The sequence below is a fragment of the Camelus dromedarius genome, chromosome 6, assembly GCF_036321535.1.
Source record: "Camelus dromedarius isolate mCamDro1 chromosome 6, mCamDro1.pat, whole genome shotgun sequence".
NCBI classification, from domain to species: Eukaryota; Metazoa; Chordata; class Mammalia; order Artiodactyla; family Camelidae; genus Camelus; species Camelus dromedarius.
Window position 1 is genome coordinate 2,238,475 of NC_087441.1, and position 19,866 is coordinate 2,258,340.

General features: G+C 50.3%; 1 protein-coding gene and 1 long non-coding RNA gene across 14 annotated transcripts in view; both read left to right on the forward strand.

Moving 5' to 3' along the window:
- Window positions 1-10,648, forward strand: part of LOC135321467 (uncharacterized) — a 49,156-nt gene extending 38,508 nt beyond the window's left edge. Inside the window, exons 2-3 of the long non-coding RNA XR_010381184.1 lie at window positions 9,355-9,413; window positions 9,493-10,648. This is a non-coding gene — a long non-coding RNA (uncharacterized LOC135321467). The remainder of the gene's footprint in view (window positions 1-9,354; window positions 9,414-9,492) is intronic.
- LOC105086277 (ribosomal protein S6 kinase alpha-2) overlaps window positions 1-19,866 on the forward strand; it is a 375,469-nt gene that overhangs the window by 185,656 nt on the left and 169,947 nt on the right. The window lies entirely within an intron of this gene.

The window sequence follows — 19,866 nt, forward strand, 5'->3', positions numbered from 1 at the left end:
CATCTTCACCATCGTTAAGCGTCCAGGTGAGCGGCGCTAAGCGCACCAGGTAGCTGCACGGCCAGCGCCACCGTCTGCCTCCAGCGTCCTTTCCTCTTACAGAACTGAGGCTCTGCACCCACCGAACAGTCGCTCCCCGTCCCCTGCCCCCCGCCCCCCGCCCTGGCGCCCCTCCGAAGCCGCCCGTCCCTGGAGCTGACGACCCCCGTTCCCCCACGCAAGTGGGGTCGTATGGTGTCTGTCCTTCTGTGACTGAAGCATTTCACTGAGCACAGCGTCCTCGAGGCTCGTCCATCGGTAGCATGTGCTAGGACTTCTCTCCTTTTAAGGCTGAACAACGTATGGATGGACCACACTCTGTTTATCCATCATCTGTCAGGGGACGTGCGTTGCTTCCTCCTTTTGGCCGCCGTTAACGATGCTGCTGTGAACGTGGGAGCACATGTCTCTTCTGGACTCTGCTTTCTGTGCTTGGAGGCGTGTACCCAGAGCAGGACTTCTGGATCGTAGAATAATTCTGCTCAGGTTTTGGGTAAGTGGCCGTTCCGGCCCCGCCGCAGCTGCGCGGTGACGTGCCTGCTGCTGTGTGCAGGGGCCGCGGCCCCTCGCGTCCTCACCGCCGCGCGCCGCTGCCCGGCTCGCCCTCCTTGCCGGCCGCGCCGGCGGGTGAGGCGGTGCCCTGCGGCCCTGGCGTGCAGCTCCCCGACGGCCCGTGATGCTCAGCGTCTTTTCACACGCTTGTGAGCCGTTTGTAGATCTTCTTTGGAAAAATTGTCCTCCTGTTTTACAAACAAACCCAAAATATCTTGGCATTTAAAAATGGCACTTTCTAGCATTTCTACAGAGCAAACAAATGTCGGCTTCAGATACCTGACCGACCACTTAACTAAATGGCACGTTGTCGACGTCAGCAGGAAGGTGGGCTGGTTTAGAAGCCGCCAGCAGCGCTTCGAGAGTGCCCCCCCGGGCCGTGCCCCCGGGAGAGGCCACGTGGCCCGTCCTCTCCTGCGGTGCTGGGGGCGTGCGGGGCCGCGGCGGCTGTGGGTGGCCCGGGCGTGCCTCGCAGAGCGAGTCTCCAAGTTTAGACATGGTCTTCTGATGGGAGTTCAGCCTTTTCCTTCCATCATTTCTGGATCAGTCAGCCCGTGAGAAAGTTGCCTTTCAGTTACTTTCTATTTTGGGACCACTAATCACTGCTCTTTTCAGACCACGGCCTCCCCACCTCCGGGAGGATGAAGTGGACGAGGAGCCCCCCGACGGCTCCCGCTGTGACTTACGCTGGGCATGTGTCACCAGGGTCGCCATCCTGGCGCAGAGGCGGGCTCTCAGGACTGTGAACCTCTCCTCTGAGTCTTCCCCCGGGGGCAGCCAGGCAGCACCAGTCAGGTGGGGTCATCGGCTGTGCTGTGACCGGTTCTGCTTCTGTGAAGGTCCCCTCTTCTCCCTCACTCAGCTTCCGTCTTGGTGCCATGGGGACAGGAAACCAAATTAAACCCAAGCGAGGTTCAGAAGAGTTCTGGGGGAAGCACTTTTCCTTTTCCCTTGGATTTGGGTTGGGGTTCTGCCTCCAGCCCGCTGGGCGACCTCAGCAGCTGACCTCGCATCTCCATCTTGTTCTGACTGAGGGTGGCCCAGCCCTGGAGTCTCCGATGTGCATGTGGCTCTGAACAAACTGCACGCTTGTTTGGCGTCTGTGCCGATTATTTCCTGAAGTGTGATTCTCTGCACGAGTAGGGACGGCCACCTGCAGACCTGGAGGTCTTCCCAGAGGAGAGGGTGGGACGAGCAGGGACACAGCCTTCTTCAGGTTTGGTGGCAGCGGGTGTAGACGCACAAGGGAAGCCCAGCGCCAGGTGCAAGGGGCTTTATAATGTACTTGGATCCCTTTAAGCATTTACTTCATATTCTTAACACCAGTGTAGGGACCCGAGTGCCCCGTAAGTTAATCCACAGCGTGTGTCTTACCGCACGCCCCGGGCGCCCCCTTCGCCTGCGTCACCGTGTCTCTGTGCACGGGCCCCGCAGGCGCTGCTCTGTGCTTGGACGGCAGGACCCCCGCCGCCCGCGCCTCAGCAGCTGTCAGGCCTCGTGCTGCCTTCACGTAGTGGCGGTTCTCTGAGTGTAGATGGTGTGACTTAGGAGGTTGTCCTGCTGTTCCTGCCTTGAGAGTCCCACAGACACATGGCCACAGCCAGCATTCTGGTAACGCCACCCTCCCACATTCCCAGTGATCCCAAACGCTTCTCCTTTATTTAAAAAAAATAAATAAAAGCTATTTCAAGTACAGACGACTGTACCAAAATCTGGTAATAAATGTTTCTATAAAATTGTTCTTATATTCACCCTTCCTATTTATCCATCACATGCTGGGGGCCAGATCACAAGTATTTTCATAGATTCAGAACTCAGTATAACAGTGGCGGGAGGTGAGGCCACGTGGGTGGACTGCTCATGTGTGAATTTCTGTGGCTTCATGTTCAATACCATGAGAAGAAGCCTACGAAGTATTTTGGGCCAAGAGGATGAGGTGCCTTCCTCCTCCTGGAGACCCTGGCCGGAGGGCAGGGCACGGGCTCGGACCTGGTGTGGGCGTGTCAGGAGAGCTGCAGGACAGGCAGACGTGACAGCACAAACAGAGGCCCTGAGGCACAGGGAAGAACACAAGGCCTTGGTGGGGTCTCCTAGTTGTTGCTTACGCCCGAAGACAGGGTGTTGGGAGGTGGTGGCAAATACAGAAGCGAGAATGCAGATAAAATGATAACCACAAAGTGCCACGTGGGACACACGTGTATGAGGACAGAGCAGGGGAGTGACGTGACCAGACTGATGAGGATGGACTGGAGGGAGGGAGGCCATATAACGAGGCCACTGTGATCTTCAGGGAAGAGCCAGAGAGCTGCGGGGGGACGGGGGTGAGAACTGAGAAAGTCACGGGAGTTAACGTTGTATTATTGGCATAAATATTTGGCCCTCTAGCTTATTTCTAGTTTCTTAGACTCAGGATTAAAATAGAGCCCTTATTCTTCATCGCATGTAGCATTCCACAGCTGCGCTTGTGAAACCGTGAAGCAGGAAGGCCCCCAGCTGTCCCGGGAGGAGGAAGGTTCGGGGGAGCCCAGGTCACACAGCTGTGGGCGGAACACGACCGGACCTTGGTCACTGGCTAAAGCTTGTAGTCAGTGACAGTCTTTTTTTAGTGTGTACGCCTGCTCTTTGATGTAGAAGCAGCCCCGAACCAGACTTACCGAGCTGTGCACGTGGACAGTGGGGCTGCTGGGCGGAGACAGCAGCGGGCCCACGGGAAGGTCTGTTGGGAACTCCAGCAGCTAATTGTGGGAACCAGCGCGTCAGCCAGAAGGAACTGCGCTCCACCCTTAAAATCCTGGTTTGTAGACTTTGACCTGCTTTGCTGAAATTGGTGTCCATCACCCAGTGACTATTAAGAGATTTTGTAACATCCATTTGATCTTTACCATTTTGTTGTTGACCAAATGCTGGTGTTGGACCTTCTGGTTCCCTCAAGGTCTGAGCCCAGAGTAAGCAGTCTCGCCTTAAAGATCTGCATGGGACTGGTTGCTTACACTGTCCCCCAGTCAAGGGACTGACCGTGAGGTGGTGGCCCTTTTGCCCTCACCTTCATCTGCCGAGTTTATCCAGCCCGGTGTGTGCAGCCCGGAGGAAGCAGAAATGCCAAGGTGGGCCTGGGTACCACCTCACACGCCACAGCCACGGGGCACCCAGTGCTCCGGGAAGCCACGGCCACTGTCTAAGTTGTCGCCGCCCAGCGGGAGCCCAGAGGCCTCGCCCTCCCGCGGGCCTGGGACAGTCCTGCAGTGGCTTCAGTGCCTTTCCCACCCAGTCTTGTAGTGAGGGCACGCCCAGCACAGGGTGGAGCCAAGCAGGGCGACCTCACTGTCACGGATCCCTCTGTGATGACACCGTCAGTGCCAGCGGCTGGGAGGAAAACTAGGAATTGTAACCATGGAGGGAGGTGAGCGGGCGCCGTTGACAGGCCTGGAACCACACTTCCACACGCGTTGGGAAGATGGACTCCCAAAGGGGCTCAGTGTGCTCCGATACACCCCAAACAGCCAATGCCCAAATGTGTGCTCAGCGCTTTCCATGCACAGCTGAGCTGTGCAGAGAGAAGTGTGTCAGACGAGCCAGGCGCCTCTGGTGTCCGTGAGGCCATCATGCAGGGTTCGAACACTTGCTCTTTTTTTTTTTTTTAATTTAAATGATATACTTTATTTAACCCAATATGTCCAAATATTATCACTTCAACATATAATCAACACAAAATTATTAATAAGTTATGTTACAGTTCTTTTTTTTTAACATTTTTTATTGATTTGTAATCATTTTACAATGTTGTGTCAAATTCCAGTGTTCAGCACAATTTTTCAGTTATTCATGGACATATACACACTCATTGTCACATTTTTTTCTCTGTGAGTTATCATAACATTTTGTGTATATTTCCCTGTGCTATACAGTGTAGTCTATTCTACAGTTTTGAAATCCCAGTCTATCCCTTCCCACCCTCCACCCCCCTGGTAACCACAAGTCTGTATTCTCTGTCTTTGAGTCTATTTCTGTCCTTTATTTACGCTTTGTTTTTGTTTGTTTGTTTGTTTTTGTTTTTGTTTTTTAGATTCCACATATGAGCGATCTCATATGGTATTTTTCTTTCTCTTTCTGGCTTACTTCACTTAGAATGACATTCTCCAGGAGCATCCATGTTGCTGCAAATGGCATTATGTTGTCGGTTTTTATGGCTGAGTAGTATTCCATTGTATAAATATACCACCTCTTCTTTATCCAGTCACCTGTTGATGGACATTTAGGCTGTTTCCATGTTTTGGCTATTGTAAATAGTGCTGCTATGAACATTGGGGTGCAGGTGTCATCCTGAAGTAGGGTTCCTTCTGGATACAAGCCCAGGAGTGGGATTCCTGGGTCATACGGTAAGTCTATTCCTAGTCTTTTGAGGAATCTCCATACTGTTTTCTGCAGTGGCTGCAACAAACTGCATTCCCACTAGCAGTGAAGGAGGGTTCCCCTTTCTCCACAGCCTCTCCAGCATTTGTCATTTGTGGATTTTTGAATGACGGCCATTCTGACTGGTGTGAGGTGATACCTCATTGTAGTTTTGATTTGCATTTCTCTGATAATTAGTGATATTGAGCATTTTTTCATGTGCTTTTTGATCATTTGTATGTCTTCCTTGAAGAATTGCTTGTTTAGGTCTTCTGCCCATTTTTGGATTGGGTTGTTTATTTTTTTCTTATTGAGTCGTATGAGCTGCTTATATATTCTGGAGATCAAGCCTTTGTCGGTTTCACTTGCAAAAATTTTCTCCCATTCCGTAGGTTTTCTTCTTGTTTTATTTCTGGTTTCCTTTGCTGTGCAGAAGCTTGTAAGTTTCATTAGGTCCCATTTGTTTATTCTTGCTTTTATTTCTTCTAGGAGAAAATTTTTGAGATATATGTCAGATAATGTTTTGCCTATGTTTTCCTCTAGGAGGTTTATTGTATCTTGTCTTATGTTTAAGTCTTTAATCCATTTTGAGTTGATTTTTGTATATGGTGTAAGGGAGTGTTCTAGCTTCATTGTTTTACATGCTGCTGTCCAGTTTTCCCAACACCATTTGCTGAAGAGACTGTCTTTATTCCAATGTATATTCTTGCCTCCTTTGTCAAAGATGAGTTGACCAAAAGTTTGTGGGTTCATTTCTGGGCTCTCTATTCTGTTCCATTGGTCTATATGTCTGTTTTGGTACCAATACCATGCTGTCTTGATGACTGTAGCTCTATAGTATTGTCTGAAGTCTGGGAGAGTTATTCCTCCAGCCTCTTTCCTTCTCTTCAGTAATGCTTTGGCAATTCTAGGTCTTTGATGGTTCCATATGAATTTTATTATGATTTTTTCTAGTTCTGTAAAATATGTCCTGGGTAATTGGATAGGGATTGCATTAAATCTGTAGATTGCCTTGGGCAGTGTGACCATTTTAACAATATTGATTCTTCCAATCCAAGAGCATGGAATATCTTTCCATTTTTTAAAGTCTTCTTTAATTTCCTTCATCAATGGTTTATAGTTTTCTGTGTATAATTCTTTCACCTCCTTGGTTAGGTTTATTCCCAGATATTTTATTACTTTGGGTGCTATTTTAAAGGGGATTGTTTCTTTACTTTCTTCTATTGATTTATCGTTAGTGTAAAGAAATGCAACTGATTTTTGAACGTTAATTTTGTAACCTGCTACCTTGCTGAATTCTTCAATCAGCTCTAGTAGCTCTTGTGTGGACCTTTTAGGGTTTTCTATATATAGTAACATGTCATCAGCATATAATGACACTTTTACCTCTTCTTTTCCAATTTGGATCCCTTTTATTTCTTTCTCTTGCCTGACTGCTGTGGCTAGGACTTCCAGGACTATGTTGAATAGGAGTGGTGATAGTGGGCATCCTTGTCTTGTCCCAGATTTTAGTGGGAAGCTTTTGAGTTTTTCACCGTTGAGTACTATGCTGGCTGTAGGTTTGTCATATATAGCTTTTATTATGTTGAGATATGTTCCCTCTATACCCACTTTGGCGAGAGTTTTTATCATAAATGGGTGTTGAATTTTATCAAATGCTTTTTCTGCATCAGTTGAGATGATCATGTGGTTTTTGTCCTTTCTCTTGTTGATGTGATGTATTACATTGATTGATTTGCATATGTTGAATCAGCCTTGTGTCCCTGGGATGAACCCCACTTAGTCATGATGTATAATCTTTTTTATGTGTTGTTGGATTCTATTTGATAAAATTTTGGTGAGGATTTTGGCGTCTATGGTCATCAGTGATATTGGCCTATAATTCTCTTTTTTTTGTAGTGTCTTTGCCTGGTTTTGGTATCAGGGTGATGGTGGCTTCATAGAATGAGTTTGGGAGTATTCCCTCCTTTTCAATCGTCTGGAAGAGTTTGAGAAGGACTGGTATGAGTTCTTCTTTGTATGTTTGGTAGAATTCCCCGGTGAAGCCGTCCGGTCCTGGACTTTTATTTGTAGGGAGGTTTTTAATTGCTATTTCTATTTCCTTTCTAGTGATCGGATTGTTCAAGTGTTCAGATTCTTCTTGATTCAGTTTTGGTGGACAGTATGTTTCCAGAAACTTGTCCATCTCCTCTAGGTTATCCAGTTTGGTTCCATATAGTTTTTCATAATATTCTCGTATGATATTCTGTATTTCTATTTTGTTTGTTGTAATTTCTCCATTTTCCTTTCTTATTTTGCTAATTTGTGTTCTCTCTTTTTTCTTCTTTGTGAGTTTGGCCAGAGGTTTGTCGATTTTATTTACTTTTTCAAAAAACCAGCTTTTGGTTTGGTTGATTTTTTCTATGGTCTTGTTAATCTCTATGGTATTTAATTCCTCTTTGATCTTTATTATTTCCTTCCTTCTGCTGCTTTTTGTTCTTCTTTTTCTAATTCATTCAGGTGATGGGTTAAATTGTTTATTTGAGATTGTTCTTCTTTTTTGAGGAAGGCCTGTATCGCTATAAACTTCCCTCTTAGCACTGCCTTTGCTCTGTCCCATAGGTTTTGAGTGGTTGTGCTTTCATTATCATTTGTCTCAAGGTATTTTTTAATTTCAGCTTTGATTTCCTCATTGATCCATTGTTTTTTCATAACATATTGTTTAATCTCCATGCTTTCCTTTTTTTCTCCTTTGTTTCTCTGTTGTTGATTTCCAGTTTCATGGCATTGTGGTCAGTAAAGATGCTTGAGATAATTTCTATCTTCTTAAAATTGTTGAGGTTTCTTTTGTGCCCAAGTACATGATCGATCCTGGAAAATGTTCCATGTGCACTTGAAAAGAATGTATATCCTATTTTTGGGGGGTGTAATGCTCTGAAAATATCCACCAAATCTAGCTTTTCTATTGTAGTATTTAATTTCTCTGTTGCCTTGTTTATTTTCTGTCTGGAAGATCTGTCTAGTGATGTTAATGCAGTGTTAAAATCTCCAACTATGATTGTATTCCCATCAATGTCCCCCTTTACCTCTGTGAGTAATGCTTGTATGTACGTAGGTGCTCCTGTCGGACACTTGCTCTTGATCTCAGGGAGTGAACTTCCCAGTAGGGGCTGTGACGACCCTGCTGGAAGTTGGTCCCTCCTTGAGGCTTGCTTCTGGCCACTGTTCTTCCCGTGATGTTGTGTGGATGGATTTGGACCCCAGTTCAAGAGCCCGGGCTCCCTCCCCAGACAGTCTCAGAAGTGCCAGTGTCTCTGAGCCTCAGTTTCTTCATAGGCGAAATAAGAGATTGATGAAATCAATGGATCCCAGCCTTCTGATCATCTGTGTCATGATTTTCCCATGTTTCATAAGACTTTTGTATCAAAACCATCAGCAAACTATATTTTCAAAGAATTTTTATTACTCTTTGGGAGGAACACATAACGGCCAAATTCTGATCAGGGTAAGTCAGTCGGTTGTACCACATCGAGTAGATGTAACTCTAGCCAAAAGCAGAGACACATCTCTTTTGTCAGTTTCGTCATGGGACAAAATTTTATAAGAGACTTTTCAAAATTTGAAAATATTCCGGGCACCCTGGAACTGCCTAAGACCCGCAAGGACCCTGAGAACAGCATCCTTGGTCAGATTTCTAAAGCCTCTTCTGGCATCAAAATTCTAGGATTCTGTGATTGGTTAAAAAAAAAAAAAAAAAGAAGACCTTGTGTTTTTAGAGCAGTCTTAGATTCACAGCAAGCCTGAGAGGAAGGCGCAGAGATTTCTCACAGACCCCCTCCCCCCACACGTGCACAGCGCTCCCATCAACATCCCCCCAGCGGAGCGGCGCATGTGTTACAGCTGCCACGTCGTCACCCAAAGTCCACAGTTTACCAGTCACCCCGCGCCCACAGCCCATTAGGGTTCATTCCCATATGAGGGCTTCTAAGAACATTCTGTCCTTACACAAATGTCCCAGACACGGGCTGTGACCAGCGATCACTGGTCTCTCATGAACTGTGTCTGTTTTCCATCTAATGGGAACCCTGGGCTCCATAGGAGGAGGGACAATGCCTTCTTTGTCACCAAAGTTTTCTTGAGTGACGGCCAGTGGAGACGGAAACAGGAATGTGGGGACATTTTTTTACGGTCTCGGAAGCTGAACAGAGCGAGGGACGTTAACTCAGCACAAGCATGAAGCTAAACACAGTGGCCCGCGCCGTCGGCCACGTGCGGACGGACAAGTAAGATATTAAGGGTTCTGACAAGTTTCCTCCACAGTTTGCAGAGCATCCTCGCCCATTACTGAGCTTTCCAGAAAACCTAGGAGCTGGGTGAATTCGTCCTGTTTTACAGGTGGGAGCGCTGAGACATCGCTTGTCCAAGAAGTCTGTTTAAGGACCCCCAGCTAACAGGTAACCAGCTGAGAGCTTAAACTCGGTCTGGAGGGCGAATCTGTTGCCAGATCTCTGATCCCAAATTCCTCCCCTTCAGCCGTGAGTGAGCTCAGTGCCCGCACGCGGGTTTCCTGGGAGCTCGAGCCCGGCGCCGGGGCCCTGTCCCAGCTCTGTCTGCGGGGACCCTCCTCCCTCTGCCACCCTCTCCTCTGAGGCCCTTCCAGGATGGGGCGAGGACCTCCAGCACCTGCTTCTCCACCAGGAGCTTTTGTAGGCGATCCAGGCTCCTTGAGGGACAGTGGCATCGTTATTCTAACCATCTGACAGGTGCACTGCAGAAAAGCAGATGCTCCTTTTGGAGAAAGGGGAGAACCAAGCAGCAAAGGGGGAGCCCTTTTCATACCCCCAACCTTGGGGGCATCCCTGGAGGACCCCTCAGTGGTGAGGCGCTGCCCTGCCCCTGCATCTTCAGGGGTGAACTCTGGGCTCTGGGGTGAGGTGAGCAGCAGCTCTGAGAATCTGGGTGGCAGACCCTGGGGCCCCCCTCCTCCCTCCCTGGGCCATCTTCTCAAAGTGCATCAGTGGGTCTGTGGTCAAGCCCCGCTTCTCCGAATGAAGGTGTCACTCTTGAGGGCGGGGACGGGGACGATGGTTTCTGCTTCTTGACAGTGTTTCCGTTCAGATCCCTGGTGCAGGGGCAGCAGGCATGCTGGTTTTCTCCTCGTGTCCTGGTCTCCGCGGGCTCCCATGGCAAACCGCCTCGGGCTCGGTGACTGAGACAGCAGACGACAGCTCTTCTCCCAGGGCCAGAGGCTGCAAGTCCAAGAGCAAGGTGTCGGTGGGTTTGGTTTCTTCTGAGGCCTCCCTCCCTGGCTTGCGGACGGCCATCTCCTCGTTGGCAAGTCACGTGGTCCTCCTCTGTGCTCCAGCACCCCTGGTGTCTGTGTCTAAATTCCCTCTTCTTCTGAGGAAGGTTGGGTTAACCAAGTTTAACTTCATCACCTCTCTAAAGGCTCCGTCTCCAAATACAGTCACATCCTGAGCTCCTGCCAGTTAGAACATCAATGTATGAGTTTGGAGGGTGGGCGTGATAAGCCCATAGCAGTTAATCTCATTTAATGGGTTATGATGAAATGTAGGATTTATAAGCTAAATCAGAGTCCAGGTAGGCGCTGCCCAACTCAGATTTGTGTGCCCCCAGCACTGCGTCTGGTCACGTTCATGTGCATTAAATTACGTCGCTGTGTTACTTATTTTCGTGTTTGTTTGTACATTTGCGCTGAGGGCGATGAGCCAGGCAGGTGCGGCACTGGAGCCGGCCGGTTCCCGGCGGGAGTCTGCCCACCTGCGGTGCTTCACTGAAGGGGTCAGTCTTCTCCCTTGTGTTTCGTTCTTGATCTCCTTTTGCACTTCTGCACCCCCGGAGCGGGCGTTCCCTGATTGGCGTTGATACAGCAGCTGCTGGTAATGCTGAGCCGCTCTCCCCAGACGTGGGCAGGTCGGGCTTGCCGGGAGGGCTGCCCTCACAGCCCCCGAGGAGCAGGTGACCAACCGGCGTCCTGTGATTTGCAGTCTGGTGAGTCTCCGTGTCTCTGGTGCCGACCACCTGTCACCGCTCCTGCATCGGATGCGCCCCTTGCCTGCCAGTTGAGAGCTAAACTGCCTCCCTGTCACCCCACTGTTGCAGCACATCTCAGTATGACAGCCTCCCAGACAGAGGAGGACCAAGGACTTAAACTCATGTGAAGCAACGGCTTGTACACCTGTGATAATCATAAAAGAGAAAAAAGTAATTTGCTAAAATCTAAGGCAATTCTGATTTTATGACAGTGAGTAACTTGAAATAAAGAAACATTCATGAGATGATAAAGAAAACCCATCTTCACTCACTTAACACAGCACCATTAAGTTAAGAACAAAGCCAGGATTCCCACAGGCAGCGTTAAGAACTCACTTTGGACAGAACGAAAACAGCCTGAAATGGTTCTTTAATACTTAGTCTGTTAGGAAGGAATCCTCAAAACTGGGGGCGACGTATGCGATCGGAAAAGCACGTTGGAAAGCTGAGTGTGGGTAGGGAAGACCCTTGCTTTATAATGTGCTCCGAACCGACTGCAGAGGGACCGTAGTTACAGAACGAGAAACATAAAGAAACGAAGAAAATGCGGCTGAATATTTAGCTGGTCCCAGGATGCGCAGAGGCTTCTGGTCATACACGCAAAGGAAAGAAAAATCGCACAAAAACTCGTCCTCTGACTCGACTTACTGAAATATCGAGAACTGTTCATGTGTCAAAATTTATAAATAAAGTGGTAAGGCAATAGACTAAAAAATACATATACACAAATTTTGATAAAGGGCTCGTTCCTTACTACATAGAGAACTCTTAGAAAAGAGTGAGAAAATGCTAGCTCTCCAATAGGAGAAAATGGGCCGATGACATGCACTTACTTTACAGAATTAAAAAATAACAACCCCCAGTATTTTTAAACACTACTCGTAATGAAATAAATGCAGGTTACACTAGCAGGCGACTTCTGAGCGCGCACGTCGGCCCCGTTGAAGGGCGGTGTTCTCCGAGGGACGTGCTTAGCTCTGCTCTGCGGGGTGAACTGAGTCAGGCTTCTGGAAAAACAGCTTGAAATGTGTAATATTACCCTCAAACTTTTGTGACTTTTAGGTCAGGATTTCAATTTGTAGGAATATATTCTAAGAAAGTAAGACGTTAACGATTCATGCTCGAGAGTGTTCCTCGCAGTAAAGAAACCTAACGACGGGGAGACGGCTAAGCGGGGCCCCCCGTAGCGGGGCTGCGATGCTCCCGCGGGAGAGCGCGAGGAGGCGCCTGCCGTGCAGTCAGGCTTAAACCCGCGTGTCCTGCAAGGTCTCAGTTTGGTGGGCGTTCGCCTGTTACACACTCTCACGTCACCCAGGTTACTCTTCGCAGTGCTCTCCCGTTTTGTGATTAAACCAGTAACTATGAAAGCACTTGTTTCTGCTTCTTCAGATAGAGTGTTTGCCCCCGGGGCAGGAACGGTATTTGTCTTACTTGCCGCCCTCCCCCCAGCAAGGGTGCTCCCAGCATGCTGTGCTGGGTGTCAGGCGGGCGCGCAAACACCTGTTCAGTCACCTCTCCCTCTCTGGCAAACACACACACACACGCACACACACACACGCACACACTGAGATGCAGGCGGACTCACACCCACACATTGGAAGAGAATATACCAAAACAATAGTACTGCTTATCTAAGTGAGATTCTTTACTTTTAAAAGATGCCATTATGTTTCCATCCAGTTAATGAAACAATTACCCATTGTAAGCACTGTAAAGAAATTAAAACAGAATGAAACGCCCTAGTTCTCCTTGTGGGAAGTGTTTGTGCCCTACACTCACCTGGTGTTTTCCAGCGCACAAAATCGGTTTTCAAATAGTCTTAATTTCCTCTGATTCCTTTGCTTCACCCAGTAAGGCGAGAGCAGACACCCGCCTGTGTTCCCACAAAGGAGGGGTCCAGGAGGCGCCGTCCCCGGCCACGAGGTTGGCGCCAGAGGCAGAGGGCAGTGGGACGGGGCCGAGAGTGGGGCCCCGAGTCCGCGCGCTCACGCAGCGCAGCTCCCGTCCCAGTGTTCGGTGACACTGAACTTCCCTCCTCTGCATACGCCCAAGTCCCTGGAGTTAACAAGCCACCACACTTGCAGGAAGTAGACCTTGAACAAAATTTGTATCTGTGGCTCCAGCCCCCGTTTAGGAAAGAAAACAAAACTTGGAAGCAAACACTTTCTTCCCAGGGCAGTGAAGAAAAAGAAACACACCCGTCACCTCCAGACAGCGCCGCCCCGTCGTCCTACTGCAGGGCTGTGAGCCCTCTGCGGCCCGCGTGTCCTGTCTGCGCTGCCGCCGGAGTCCTTCCAGGCCTGGGAGGGGCCAGCAGGGGACCGCTGGGAAGACTTTAGTGCAATTAGTTTTGTCAGCCTGTGTTTAAAATAAAGACTTAATGAGCGTCCACATAACTTTAATTTTGGTTTTTAATTAAAAGGGCTGCAGTTGGGAAACGGTGCTTTTTGCCTTAATGTACCCAGCGCGTCTGCCTTGCTTTCCTTCCCTCCTCGTTCACGCTTCATTTCAGACACCTGTCCAGCCTGTACATTCAGCCGATGCCTTGGTGGTCCCCGTGTAAGTGCCATGGAAGGCCTTTGGGGGTGAAGTTGCATCACCACCGCAGGCAGCGGTGGGGAGGAAGGAGGGCAGGTGGGTCACGTGAAGGGAGAGGATTTACTGGAGAAGCAGATGTCATCCTGGAAGGGACATGGTGCTTGATACATGTCAAAGGGGCGACTGGATTCCTCTGCTCCAGAGTATTTAATCATTCAGTCCGATTTCAGGGAGGTAACGTTAGGGCTACGAGGCATGCTCCCAAGACATTCCCTTCTCTGTCCGAGCTCCCCGCATCACTCACTGACACGGTCTCACACACGCAGATGGGGAAACGGAGCATGATCAGCCGAGCTGCTCCCCTGCTGGTGCCTCACTGGTTCTCCGTCTCACGTGCAGCCTCCACTTCCTGAACACGCCGCCAGGCCAGGTCCAAGGGTGTGGGAGGTCGGAGTTTGTCCACTCCAGCCCCCAAGGACAAGTTCCAGCCATAACTTTCTACTCCGGTGTCTTCTCTCCTGGCATGGGGAGCAGGGAAGGACCTTGAGTTGCCAGGATTTACGCAGCTCAGCAAGCCCCCTGAGATGGTGGAGGTCGGAATCCCTGACGTGAAAGCCACAGCCACTCCCGAACCGTGTGGGAAAAGCCGGGAGCCCCGACTCTGCTGGGTCTCTGCTGTTCCTGGGTCTCCGGCCCCTGGACCCCTGGATGACTGTGTCAGGTTTCAGGGTGCCTTCTCAGACTGGTGATACCTTTTATGAAGCAGTATGGACTCTTTTATCAGAAAGACTTTCAGCACATAATTTCAGAGCAGCCCCTGCCCCACGGATGCGACCTGCCCCTGCTGTGCACCGTGTCTGGAGGCGGGAAGGGTCCACAGGATGCGCAGGCACGCGGGCTGATGCGCCCGGTAGCGCTGACCCAGGACCTCAGTGCAGAGTCGCCAGTCACCACGCATCACAGGCTGTTAGGAGAAGTGATGAGAATCCACACCAGCTCTTAGCACGTCATCCAGAGCAGCGTCGTTTCTTGCTCCCCAAGATCACAGTTTACACTTGAGTCAGAAATTAGCCCCTGCTCAGCGCAGTCAGCTCATCCCAGCTCGCCTTGGGCGGAAGCGCATCCCAGCTCCGTTCTCTGTTAGCAGACGTCGCAAAGGTATTGGCACGGCATCTTGCCTCGAAACCTTCATTCCCCCTTTTCCTTTAGGGAAAAACCCACTGGGACATCAGGCTTTGCCCCTTCCCGCTTCTTCCCTCCTGACCCCTCCTGCACGCACTGTCTCAGCAGGGACACACGCGGCTCCGAGTGTGGCTCCCGTCCTTGGTCCCTCGCCATGTGCTCCGCAGGGCCTGCCTGCAGTGCCCACGGCTTTGCGGCTGTGACAGGAGGCGAGGAGTGTTACTGTCGCGCGTCTCTGAGCCTCCTCTGCGTCATCCTTTGTGGGTGCATTTACTGTTTTGTTTGTTTGTTTTATTTAAGTTGATTTATGATGTTGTATTACTTTCTCGTGTACAGCAAAGTGATTCAGTTATGCACACATATATATTCTTTTTTAGATTCTTTTCCATTATAGGTTAATACAAGATATTGAGTATAGTTCCCTGTGCTGTGCAGCAGGACCTTGTTTATTCTATTTTGTATACAGTACTGTGTATCTGTTAATCCCAAACTCCCACCCCCTTTCCCCTCGGTAACCACAAAGTGGTTTTCTATGTCTGTGAGTCTCTTTCTGTTTTGTAAATAAGTTCGTTTGTGTCGTTTTTTAAGATTCCACATATAAGTGATATCATATGATATTTGTCTTTCTCTAATTTCACTTAGTATGATCATCTCTGTGTCCATCCAAGTTGGCGCAAATGGCATTATTTTATTCTTTCTATGGCTGAGTAGTGCTCCATAGTGTAAATACTCCGCAGCTTCTTTACCCAGTCATCCTTTGATGGACATTTAGGTTGTTTCCATGTCTTGGCTGTTGTAAATAGTGCTGCTGTGAACATTGGGATGTGTGTGTCTTTTCGAATTAGTTACCTACATTTTTTGGTGCTGAAACATATTTTTCTATCCTAGTGTCTGTTTAAAGCTTCCCTAAAGTTTTCTTTTCTTTTCTTTCTTTCTTTTTTCTTTTTTAGAAAATCAGCAATGGTGGGCCAGTTTATCGTCCTGCATTTACCCAGCATGGGGACACCTGTTGTCCAGCCTTGCTCATTAATTATTCTGTGTGTTTCTTCAAACCAGAAGTGACACCCCCGCTCAGGCAGTGGGTTGCACATCCCATGATGATGTTTTAACTCTCACGCGGTGGTTCTGGGGCCCGGCGTCCCAGGACGCTGCTCAGCAGCCTGAAGCCCACTTTCCACCTGCTGTCTCATCGGCTCACCTCTCCCCCAACTAGGGGTTATTCCAATTTTGTAGGTGAGAAAGCAGAAACTTGGACGGTTTTTGGGTCTTCCGAGAGGTCGTGGAGGGAGCTAGGGACTCAAGTCCTGATCCTGAGAGCAGAGCAGTTGTCCTGTCCTCTCATCTTCGTCAGACGAGGTCCCACCAAACCCGGATGCTGACGAGAGCAGCCCTGGTGTTTGAGCATCTGCTCAGGAGGGCATTTACCTAGCCGTCGGACAGGGGTCAGCAGCTCTTGGGAGGGGCTGTTTTTCTTGGATAAAAGGCATTGAGAGGTTCTGGAATGTTCCAGCCTGTGCCAGAGCCCATGTCCTGAGTCAGGGCCACCGCCCTGCACCTCCTGCCTCGCCCCACACTGACCTGTGTCCAGTAACCGGCAGAGATGACATCTCTCTGTGGACCTGCCATGGGCAGCACGGTGTGCTGGCCTCCAGCTTATGTGTGAATGACCTGTTTTCCTCTCAGCCTGAGTGGAGAGTTCTGTGAGATCAGGAACCACGTGGCACTGTCTTGGGATCTCCCTCAGAGCACAGAGCTGGTGTGCTGGGGCGGAGGGCGGCTTATGTAAGCACTTATCGAGCTGCTCCGTTTTGTGCCGATCAATACACATTTGCTAAGGACAGCTTCCTCGTGAGTCGCTCTATTTTAGGTAACTTGCAGTCTCAGATCCAGGAAGCACACACCAGGGGAGGCGCGCCGTGTCTCAGTCACATGTGCTAAGGCGTGTGCGGTGGGCACCCGTGGAGGTGAACACTGTTCTCTCTGGCCTCGTGGCCTCTCGGACGGGCCGTTGGGGCTGGGCTGGGAGGACCAGCCTGTCTCGTTAGTTTGCAATGCAGTTCATGTCCACGAAGGGCACCGGAAGGATAAACGTACAGCTGAAGGAATTACAAGAGACACAAGTATGTGACCCACCTCAAGACACAGAAGGCAGCCAGCCCTCCTCCCCTCCCAGAGGTCACAGGCACCTGCATGCTGTGTGGATGGCTTCTGTGTTTCCTTAAACTTGACCCAGGCAGCACTTCCTAAGTGAGCAGTGTGTTTCACCTGCTTTGGAAGTTTCTGGAAGTAGAAGCTGTCTTTGCCCTTCCTCTCATGTCTCTCTTGTCTCACTTGTCCTTTACGTCCGCGGGAGTCCCCGAGTCACTGTGCATCGCTGTGGCTTCCTGTTCCCACCGATGGAGAAGCTTGCCTGCCTGCCGGTGCCTCAGTGCCTGTGTTCCTTCCACCACGACAGCAGGTTATTTCCAGCATGGGGCGGTTTCCGGCGTGTCTCTGAGCGCTCACGTGCTCTGATCTGCACAGTGGATGCGGTGGGTGTCCTGAGCCTTGGGGCTTGTGGACCTGCAACCTCCCCCGATCGTGCCTTCCAAACTGGCCCTTCCAGTTTACACTCTTGCCGGACAGTTGCTCTGCAGGGTGGCCCACCTTGACCAGCAAGCAGGATTCTGATAGCTGTGAGCTCCTTCGAATCATAACAAGAAAGGAATATAGATCTTTGGGAAAGTTTTAATGTTTTATTTGCTAACTTAATATGAAGTTAATCACAGTCTCTCTTGTCCGATCTCCAGTCACCTGCCCACCAGTCTCACCTGCTCTCAGTCCCGTCCCATCTGCAGGGCATGCAGCCCACCAGCCACGGCAGCCCGGGTGGAACCCTCCAGCAGGTCCGTGGCTCAGGTCCACCAGTGAAGTTACAAGCTTCCGAGAGCACCCATGCTGGTTTACCAACCCGTCTGCACGACTGAGTATGTGGCATCATTTACTCTAGGTGCGAACCCTGTCACTGGAATCTGAATCTTCTTACAATAACCCTGTGTCCCCCGGATAGACCCTGTGTTTCCCTTCTGGGTGGGGTGTAACTAACGGTGCCCCTGGCAATCAGTGTTACCTGAGGTTCATTAGCTATGATAATTAATTACTACAAATGGATGAGCTTTGAGTAAGGAGGGAGGACAGCGCTGTCTGTGGGAGGTGAATTGAAGACTTTGGAAATGGTCGGCATACATGAACGCGGATGAGGAGTGTGATTGAACAGGGTTGGGCGAAACACCTGTAGCATCTGGGGAGGGGAGTTGGGATTTCCCAGAGGGAGTCTGCCCCTGGGATGCTGTGCAAACTTACTTCAGATTCTCCCCCATTCTCCTACCGTGAGATCGTGGGGTGCTGGAGACCACTGGTGACCGCTCACATCCACGGCCCCTCTCTCCTCCCGAGGAGGCTAGTTTTATTCAGGTGTCCCCCCTCCTGTTTACACCCACGTGTTTAGGAGAGTCAGAAGTCATCTCGGCCTGAGGGGGTACACAGCCTGTCACACTGGGCCCTGCCCCCCGGGGCAGGCAGCATCCCATTCGCACCTGACACTCTCGTGGCCTGTCGTTGGTCTGGGGTGAGCCTGTGAACCAAACTGGTGAATCAGACTGAGAGTAAAATTTCCCCACATCTCACAGGTGCTGAGGTACAGGTTAAGACTGCTGAAAATGGAATGCGTCTTAGGACGGGTCGCATCTCAGAGGAGAAGTATAGGATTCCACAGCGGGGGTGAGTCCTCACTTCCCAGCTAAGTAGATGAAGCCCTGGTGCACTTAGGACCCTCAGGAGAGATGCCCGCGTGGTCAGCACTGGGCTGGCCTCGTAGATTACTTCGGGGGGAGTGGGCGGGAGCCAGGCTGAAGCAGCACTACCCCTTGGAGCCCTGGTGATGGGAGATAAGGAACTTGCTATTACTGAAGTTAGTTTGAATGGCTTGCAACTAAAAACCCCTTTGTGCTGTTATGGAACCAGACTCGGGTCTGCTCACCTGTGCGCAGGGAAGCCAACCTGCTGCCCCCGGGTGGTGGTGAAGGGAAGTGCAGCGCTTACTGCAGGCACCAAGCAAGGGGTCTGGCGCTAGTGCTTAGAAGACCCAGACTCCCCAAGGCTTTCAGGGAAGGGTTTAAGACAGGGCGAGGGAGGGGGCTGTGGGTGCGTGATCAGCGCGTGGACGTGCTCCTGATGGGCTGGCGGTGAGGTCATCAGGGGTCAACATCGTCAGCTTTCTGGTTCCAACCAGTCTGGGGGCCACGTGCTTGTGGGCAGCACACAGTTAGCTTCTTCCACCTGGTGGGGGTTCCAGTATTTGCAAAACAGCTCAAAAGACATGGCTTAGAATATTATCTGTGGCCCCTGAGGAGGAACTGGAGGCCCCTGACTTTGTTTAGTGGCTGAACTACGGTTACTGTGTCTTGCTTGACGGCTTTCCTTTCTTTCTGCATTTCCTCGCTTCCCTGATTCCATGTACTCTCTGGAACTCGGGGAGGCCTGGGAGACTAAAGCTTTTCTCCAGACGAGGGGCAGGTGAACGACATGGGGTGGGGGGTCTGTCCTGGGAAGACCCCAGAGGGCCCTGCTCAGTGACAGTACAGCCCAGTGCTCAGGGGCATGGTTTAGCCAGAGAAGAAAATGGATCCATATTCAAAGACGTCTGACTGGAATGATTGGCAAATACACGTGTATTTATATGTTTTATGTTAGAATGTTTGGGGAATGGGTCTCATTTTTTCCCCATAATTTCCTTTGTTTAACCAAACCTTCGTGTTTCCTGCTGAATTGCTGGTAATGACTGGTCAGCGGAGATGGCCTCTGCTGAGTCCCAGGGAGGGAACAGACGCGTCAGGGGACGTGGCGAGAGCCCAGGTGAACTTGGGGCGGGGCATAGGGACTGTGGCCTCTCCAGGGTGCTGGCCAAGGTCGCTTGCAATCCACAAAGATGAAGAACTTTCAAGTTCACTTTTAGAGCCTGAGCGCACCTGCTTGTATGTCTGAACACAGAATTTGCAGGCTAAACGGTCTCACGTGTGGAGAGGGGCCAGCGTTTAGCACGCCTGCTGCCCTGGTCCCTGGGCTCTGACGTGGGTTCCCGCCCTTGTCCACAGA